At 41.6% G+C, this 9,183-nt stretch overlaps 1 long non-coding RNA gene across 2 annotated transcripts in view; it reads right to left on the reverse strand.

Moving 5' to 3' along the window:
• Window positions 1–7,751, reverse strand: part of LOC309699174 — a 30,044-nt gene extending 22,293 nt beyond the window's left edge. The window contains exons 1-3 of one of the 2 annotated variants that reach the window (XR_014274264.1): window positions 7,619–7,751; window positions 6,228–6,301; window positions 4,614–4,734 (exon numbers count right to left, since the gene is read on the reverse strand). This is a non-coding gene — a long non-coding RNA (uncharacterized lncRNA). Of the gene's footprint in view, window positions 1–4,613; window positions 4,735–6,227; window positions 6,302–7,618 lie in introns of those variants that run through there. The other variant, XR_014274263.1, reaches the window with a different exon arrangement.
• Between the last annotated feature and the right edge of the window lie 1,432 nt (window positions 7,752–9,183).

Here is a 9,183-nt window from a genome sequence, read left to right on the forward strand (position 1 = left end):
GAGATGTAATTTTTGTTTTGTCTTCACTTTATTATTTGTTCACCTGCTCTCCCCAGTAGGACTTTTTCTGCTATTTCTTGTTATTTTTCTATAATTCAAGCAAATAACCATCTACAGTTGGCATTAGTGGTAAATTTTTCCTCTGTGATTAAACATTGAATGAGTGCATATAGACAGTGGATCATGAACTCCCTCAGCAATAAAACTGGTCCATGAAGACTGTTAAGTACGATTAAGTTTTTGTTTTAGGAAGGACATTTTTAGAGCACCTATGTCTATTATGTTTTTATATTGGAGCCCAAAATTGTTCTCAAAGTTCTCTGGTTAAAGATGTCTGTCTTCTTGGAAGACCAAATTGCAAGCACTTAATAAGGGTGGTATTTAATGTTTTTTTTTCTTTTCTTTTTTTTAAATAATTTCCAATGCACTCTCCCATTTTCCAGTCATGGAGCAATTTTCTCACTGCAGTCAGGAATGCAAACTACCATCCAGCTTTTAGTGGCAAACATTTGCTCCAGCCAGCTCGCTTTCTTTCAGGTTTCCTCTCTGAACTGGATTATGCTGTGAGCATTTATGCTGCCTACAAAATGACACGTGATTCTTTTTGTGTGTGTGTGTCTGTTTGTCGCTGTTAGTTGGTTTTATTTACGTATTTATCCTATTTTGCTTTGTGGTGCAGCTTTTATTCACCATTAACTATCAGGTAGAAAGCTAAAAGGACTCTTTTGTCAGTTTCTCATTTTTGTTATTCATATGAAACAAAGAATAAAAATCATCGTCATTTACTTTTGAAAATCCCAAAATACACAGACCTGGAACAAGGAGGGAAAAAGTGGATTTTTTTTTTCCGTTTAAACATCATCAGGTTCACGTAAACATTTAGTCCCTGTCATCTCTCAGCAATTTCAGATTGCACCCAGTGTTAAATGCTAGTTACCATAGAGATGGCTTTGAGGCCCATTCTGCATGCAGGCGGCATCTTGATTAATCTTGACGATGACAGTGCGACTCTTGATGGGGACAGCTCCACATTGATCCATAATGAAGCCATTGAGCCGCATGACGAATGGAGGGGAAGGAAATTTGTGAGCCCGTGATTAATGAAATAATTAATTAAGTAATTGGGCTGAATTAATTATTTATTTCTCAATCCTTGAAGTCGGAGAAAAGTTTGATTACATTTTGAAATTGGGGGCCGAGGAAGTGGGGGGGGGGGGGGGGTGTCGGTGATGAGGTGAGCTGTGTTTTCATTCTCAGTCAGTGCGAACTGGAGCAGGCATCCCAGTACGAGTGAGAAATTATCTCTCATCCAGATCATATAAACTGATAATTTACTTCTTTTTGGCACATTTCATGGAAGCTTTTTCCAGTCACAGAAAGAAAATCTCTCCATGTGATGAAATGAAAGTGCGGGATGATTTGTTATTTAGATGATCAGATTTATGACCATCTGGGTGGCATGTCTAAGAGCTCTAAGAGAACCAAACACAATTGTTTCTGTTTTTCATTTTGTTAATAACAATATAGATGATTAACTATCTTAATGGCGAGTTAAGCCTGTGATCCTATTCCCACATATGACTCCCAGAACATCTGGGAATTTAAAAATTTCTGATTCCACATTGTCCTATCCATCTGCTGCCTTCTGTAAAGAGGGTGTGTGGGAGGTTTCCTGGACCTGCTGGAAGGAATGGGAGCTTGTCCAGGTAAAACATGCAGCAATTTTGGATTTTCTCTCACAAAGCTGTCACCCTTCACAAGCTCCTGCATATGTTATACGGAAAACCTGTTCAGACTTCCCATAACTTTACAGAAAGAATAATATGTTGGTTCTTTTTGGCCAGCTTTTTAAGCAAAACCTTAAATTTGTAGTTATTGGAAATCACTGGAGATCATTCTGCTAATGATGTATAGCACTCGCGAACATGTCTGCAAATCCCAGTCCGAGGTCTCCTGCTACATATCATCACTTTATCTAGGTCTGCTGAAACACTAATAAAATAAGTCACAACCTTTTATTTCTTTGTGTGTTTTTTTCACCACCATACTTACACCTGGGAGCTACAGGCTGCCATAACAGTATTTCACAACTGGCCATTATTGTGGCAGAAATAACACAGAGTCACTGTCTCCCATTTCTGCAGACAGTGTGCAAGAGTTAAAACATTTTCCTGTGAAATCAGTAGCTGTTAAAATCGCTCCAGTCTGTCTTCTGTCTGTCGCTGTGTTGACTTTTGGACCTAATTAGTGCAAACTGGATCACATCAAAATACACAACGTCAAGGACAAGTTACATAAACTAATGTACAAAATAACTACTGCCACTCCAAAACATTGATACCAGAAGATTCTGCACAGTGGAAACATGTCCACACCTAAATGCCTCAGTGTTACATTTGACCAGGCTTCTAATTTTGATAAACATATTTATAGCCCTGAGCAATCCTGTGTTTTTTAACTAAAAAATCTAGAAGCCCAGTAGCTGCGAAGATTTACTAAGTCCTCTAACTGGTCTCGTGTGACGCTTATTTTTTCATCTTTGCACTGCACTGGCTCCAGATGAAGTTCAGACTTCAGTTTAAGATTCTGGTGATCACTTTCAGAGCTCTCCACGGTCAAATGCCTGCTTACTTTAGCAAACTCCTGCATTCACGTATACCATGCAGGTCATTGAGATCTTCTGATCACACCTGTTGGTGGTTCCTCATTCAAGACTAAAAACTAAAGTAGGCATTAAAGGTTGTGTTGCTCCTAAAACTATGGAAACACTGCATTTGCATTTTGAGATCTGAGCACTCCACTTAAAGTAACAAAAATCAACTCAAGACTGATTTGAATAGGCTTGCTTTGAACTAGTGGATATTATTGTTTTGATTTATTATTTGTATTTTTATTTGTTGATTATTGTTGTCAAGCACTTAGAAAAGTGCTATATAAATACATTTTACTTGCATGCAGTTCATATTCAGATTCTGCTTTTCATTGCATTATCTTTGCACTGCAGTTACACAACAATTAACATTAGGAATTATGCAAAATAAACTCTGATTATCTTCAGGCATCTTGAACACCTGGTTAAAGTTTGGGAAACACTTACAATAAACAAATTGGTGAAAGGAAATGGAATTCAAACTCCTACGGGAAAGTGAGACTTGTTGGATACTCACCTTAATATTTTATACTTACTACATGAAGGCACACTGCCTTCCAATACTAATAAACGTCTTGTAGTGGGAAAGGAAATCAAAGAAAGTAGTGGTATGCCACATTTGTGTTTGATGATGAATGTGCAGAATCCACTGAATGCGTAACTTTTAAATTAGTCTTTTAAAAGGTTAAGAGTTGTAAACACATCATGTAATGTGCATTTATTCTTCATCAAGTGTCCCGCTAGTTTTGCCCTCCTATCATTTTTTCCTAGAATGATTTTATCCCCATAATTGCCACGCAAATAAAATAATATTACAAATTTTTATAATGAAGGTAATGGCAAAAATGGATCCTCTAATGTCTGTGCATTACAGCATGACCATGCATACATCTTGTGTGTGTATTAGCCAGTGTGTGTTTGACTATGAGTATGTGTGACTGTGTCTGTATGCAACGTGCGCAGGTCTCCCTGTTGCGTCGTATCGGAGATCATTGTGCATCCATCAGTATGCCGTTAAGCATTGGCCAGTGAGGATATGAAATGGCTCTCACTTTGGGGCTATCGCTGATCAATGCTCATAAACATTTAATGTCATAATCAGCCATCAGGCGGCACAATAACACATCAGCAGCTTTGGGCAGCGACAGCAGGATGGCAACGCACACGTTCGTCCACTAATGCATGCACAGAGTGCACAGCTTTAGTGTTACATCTCTGGTACATTGAGTATGTATATTTTATGTAACAAAGCCACGGAGGTGGAACGAACTGCCGCTCTGCGCCATACCCACACACACACACATTAAATGTCTTGCCTCACACACCATTAAACAAACACACACCATCAACCATTTAGGCACTAAAATAATGTACGCGTGCTCAGCGTGTGTATGATGGTATGCTATGGTCTGAGTGAGAGACGAAAGAGAGAGAGAGAGAGAGAAGGTGGGAGAGGGTGGGTTGAGGAGGTGAGGTATTATCAGGGGAGGGCTTTACAAAGTAAGCCAATTTATACAAGGTATCCCTGCACGAATTAGCGGCTAATGACTCTATTAGCTTTCATTTTTGCACCGAGGAGATTTGCCTGCATAAATTAGGACCCGATCATTGGCAAAGTGTCACGGCCAAAGGACAGTTTATAAATACAACAGCCAGGCCCTGTCAGCCGCACCAAGCGCTGATATAGACGTCTCTGCAGACTTTGTCGTTGAGCGCAACAGACTTGTGCCAGTCAGACTGTGACAGGGGACCGTGTGGGTCCCGGGGGGAGCTCTCTCACCATCGTCCCTGAAAAGGTCAACTTGACGCGGGCACAGCCCATTGACCTGCCCCTCTGTCAGCTCCGCTGATAAAAATCAGATAAACTTAAGACCACTTATTGATCCAGCCTGCAGAGCCTTAGGCAAATGTTGGCCGAGCTCTCCTCCTTCCTCCTCTTCCTTGTTCTCCTCCTTGCCCTCCTCTTTTCTGCATATGATTAAACACTAGCAAATTAAAATATAGGGCTGAATCAGTGAGGAGGAAGAGGGAGAAGCAGAGACGAAAAGCAAGAGGAGGGACGGCGGGCAGGAATCCGTGACTCTCTGTGGAGAGGAGGGGAAGGAGTGTTATTAAGAGGTGAGAGGATGAAAAGTGGAAGAAGGGACAGTAAGATTAATAGCAGAAATTTGAGCAGAGACAGGGAAATTTCATTAACTATGAGAGCACTTGTTAGAGCTAAATGGTCAGAGAGAGGTGGGAGGTGGAGACTGGAGAGCAAGACAAGCTCTAAAAGGTGTAAGAAGTAGTAAAAAGAGCAACAAAGACGTAGCAGATGCTCATGCAGCTTACAGCTTCTCTTTACAGTTAAAGAAAAACGGATGTGAACACAGCAGATGAGTGAGAGCAGCTCTGGTCGGGAATGAAGAAATGAGGGGCCCTGCGGCAGGAAGGATACAGGCGAGCAAAGGGCTCAGAGTCAAAGCTAGGGAGAGGAGTAGAGACGGCTGTGGGGAGACAGAATTGGAGCAAAACTGCAGGAGAAACGAGCGAGAGCAACAGAGGTGTAGCACATCTGGCTGGCAACACTTTCACCTCAGTAATCAGAGCACACATCCTCCTCACTCACACCAACTCTTTTGCCAGGCTGGGTGTCTGTCTGCTGCCCTCTGCACCCGTGCTATCTTTACACATTTCCTCCATCCAGTGAAACTATACTTTTTTCAACACACACATACTGTATGCACACTCACACAGACACACACATATCCACACACTCCCGGTGTCTCACTGTCTCCGTGTTTCCCTCAGGAGAATGAGCATTACAGCTCAGGGCAAAGAAGTGCCGATAAGGCGACAGGAGTGTGACGCGAGCGGGGGGCCGATGACCACAGATAACACACTCGCTCGTGTGGCTGTGTGGGTAGGTGTGCGTGTGAGGCCCACAGTCGTCAGGGTGTAAGTGGGAATGATGAGGGTAACCCCGTTATCAGCTCTGTCTGTATCAGCACCTCCATCTGGCGTTGGCTCTCTTAGCAGTGGGTGTGTGTCTGTGTGTGTGGGTGCATTTGTCTGTGCAGGTCGATAGTTGTCTGGTGAGAAGGAAGTGCAGTCTGGGTCAAACTGGTGACACATGCAGAGCAGCCTTTAGTGTCTTTCCAGTTCTCTTTTGCATTTGATTTGGATGTGTGTGTATGTGTGACAGAACAGTCGTGCAGTCAGCACAGAAGCAGAAAAACAGACTTTGTATTTAAAATATTCAAGTTGCAATTAGTCCCTATCAGTCTGCTCACAGCAAGGCTTTTGAGCCTTTCACACAGTAGAGTATTAGTCTTTTATATCTTCAGTTTGAACAATTGGTTAAGTGATGAAGCAGTACAATTGCAGCAAGTTGTCAGAATAAAAATGTTGCCCTGTATCTCGATTAAATTAGTTAGAGAAAAATTATACGCTGCATAGTTGCAGGTAGGATGCACTTAAAGAAGTGAGGACGCAGCAGCAGAGGTGTTATAAGTGAGTGCTGGGATAAGAACATGAATCACAGCTTTAGTCCTCTGCTGCCAACAACTGGAGAAAATGAGGAACAGCAGAAACTCACAGTGAATATGAAAGATCCTCCTTTCATGATCTTCTCACTTGTGGGACCTCTCCATTTTGCTCTTTTCTTAGCCACTGTGGAGAGAAAATAAGCACGTTGTTCCAATGCGTTCATATTGCCAGAAAACCTCTGTGCTTCCAGTCAAATATTAATTTAAAAAGGCAAAGCATCACATTTAATAGTGGAGGGCTTTGTCAAGGACTTCTAGGGGTCAGTCATTGTAAGTCGTTGATTGTAATGTTTTCCTTTAAATTCCCCGACGGTTCAAAGATTTTTGTTTTAAATTCCAAACAGTCTTTACTGTATAGCGCAGTTTAACATCCAGAAAGTGATTTGTTATAAATGCAGCATGGCTCAGCTGTATATTATAGTGATTCTGTCCATCATATTTTCAAAGAATAGAAATATTTTCTTTTGACAATAGGAGAATCCAACATATTAAATGCCACTAAATATCCCCCTGACCAGCAATTCTTCAGTTTATTGTTCTTTGTCTCTACCAAATTATATTTACCCAAAGCATATCCAAGATACAGCTTGTTTATATGCACAGTTTGCTGGTGGAAATAAAACTTTTACAAACACAGTTACTAGTGCAACTCATATCAGAGGCAATTTCATCTCTCTCTACTGCACAACAAGATATCCCACACAAAAAAACCACCTCGGTGGCAACACAAAGAGTAAACTTTATCATTCTAAATGTATGTATATGATGTCGAAACATGATTCATATGGACCAATGCTGATATAACTCATTGAAGATGGGTCGTTATGATTACACAGAGTGCTCCCTGCTGGCCATTATCATTCAAGTGCATCTTTACACTGAAGGACACAGCAAAGCCTGTTTGGGCACTGTGGGACAATTTGTGGCTTTTTGTATGCGCGTGTGTATGTGTGTGTGTCTGTGCGAAATTGAGGAATATTCAAGCTTTTTTCGCTCGCTCTCTCTCAGAAGACACGGGGAACAGGTGCACTCAACACTGCAGAATAAGTTCTGAACTGTCTGATCAGTGCCATTAACCGTGAAACAATTCGGTGCACTTCAACGTTTGCACGGGTCTGTATACGCGTGCGTGTTTGCGTGCAGTCACAGGGTGAGCACGTCTATTTCATCATAGGTCGCAGTGGACAGTAAAAAGATGCAAATACGCCCAATAAAATATCTGTTATTCCTCAAATCTAATACTGATGATTCAGTAGCTAGCCTCTCAATAAAACGCGGCAGTAAATGGCAACTGGATTTATTTATAATCATAACTCGACCATAAAGTTAAGTGTTCCTAATAGTTATAAATGACAGGCTGCCCGCTACTTTTGCTTATTGGCATGCCTTCTTTGGGTATCCCTCCTGATTCCCAGTAATATAACATGTCGCTCGCTCTCACCGCGCTGCGAAATGAGATTAAACTCTGACATGAGCTCCGCATCATCCAGCGACAAGCCCGCACCGTGAACTCTTCACCGGGGCACGGCACGGCGGCGAGAAGACGCGAGGATCCAAACAGGAAGGAGGCGTGCGGGCCGCGCGCTCCCTGGAGCGACAGGGCGCGCGCCTCCTTTCCTGAAAGAATTACACATTCAAGCCTGCCATCTACCGACGGGAAAGCGCAATGGCGAATTCAGAAAACGTTGGCGTACGCCCTCTTTGGTACAATACGTGTCAATATAATATTCATATGAAACCGGTTATAATGATGCTGCCTGACGTTTTTATGTATAGTTGCAGGCCTACAATTATGCTGAATATTAACTGATAGCTTGTAAATATGTTGTATTTGGAGTCTGTAACGTTCATGTTCACATTGTGAGTCATAAAGTGCCCTCTTTAAAAAGAAAAACTCCCTAAAAGGGGTATTCAAAAGCTTAGGTCTTTTTCATGACTGTATAATCCAGCAGTACCCAAGCTGCTTTAAGGCATGAGGTCTGAAATCATTTAGCTAAATGAAAGAGAAAAAAAAAGCACCAAAAAAAAAACCCCTGAAATCTTTTGTCACCTCCTTGGCCACTAGTTTCATTACAAACCCTTCAGCTATAATATCTGCATGTAGGTGAGCAGTGAGTATACTTTCATTCTGGTACAATAACACAGCTAATAAACTGAAGGTGAACTAATATTCCCATAATGTGGTTATCTCAGTAATTTTTACACCATTTACAAGTCATAGCCTGGTCATAAAAAGTGCCCAGTACATAAGAATGGGCATACAGTACACATGCATACAACAGAAGAGAAGGAGCAGCGGGAAAAAGGAAGAAACAGAAGGGTGTTTTATTAGACCAGTTTTATTGCTCTCACTCAGGTCTCTTATCCTGACTTTAAAAGGGCTAAAGGCAAAAGGGTTTAAGTGTATGTATGTGAGAGAGAGAGTGTGTGTGTTTGAGAGAGAGAGAGACAGATTGAAAGAGAAGGGAGCAGAGGAGGTGGGGGTTACTGCCCATTACTGATGGTTGTACATGTAGGCCAAGGCCACATTATGTTGGACTGAGTTGAACACAGTAATTTTGGCCAAAGACTGTGTTACTGTCTACTTAATGCGAAAAGAGGTGGGCAGTTACAGTTTAATCTGCGGTGGTAGTATTTCATCTTGCACTGAAGGATTTAACCATTATATGTAATTCACTCTTAATGTTGCGTGAAGCACTTTCTGACTTTAATATCAGAATGGAAGAGCAGAAGACTGAAGCTTTCAGAGCAAACAGAGAAGCAGGGTTGGGGTTATCACTTCCTTCTGTTGAGCTCAACAAAAGGTTTGACATGAGCTTTTTCCTCACGCTCCAACTTCACAATATTTACACACCTTTTTAACACGAGCGTTACTGTAACGCACTCACTTGTGTGTCTTTTGGAGTTTATTTGCAGTTCTGTGGATCAGCAGCTCGCACGCACACTCCATAAAGTCTCCTGAGAGATCCCCAGGTGGCCTGAGATGCATTTTATGCTGGAATATTT

The sequence above is a fragment of the Aulonocara stuartgranti genome, assembly GCF_965226115.1.
Source record: "Aulonocara stuartgranti genome assembly, chromosome: 22".
Classification (NCBI taxonomy): Eukaryota; Metazoa; Chordata; class Actinopteri; order Cichliformes; family Cichlidae; genus Aulonocara; species Aulonocara stuartgranti.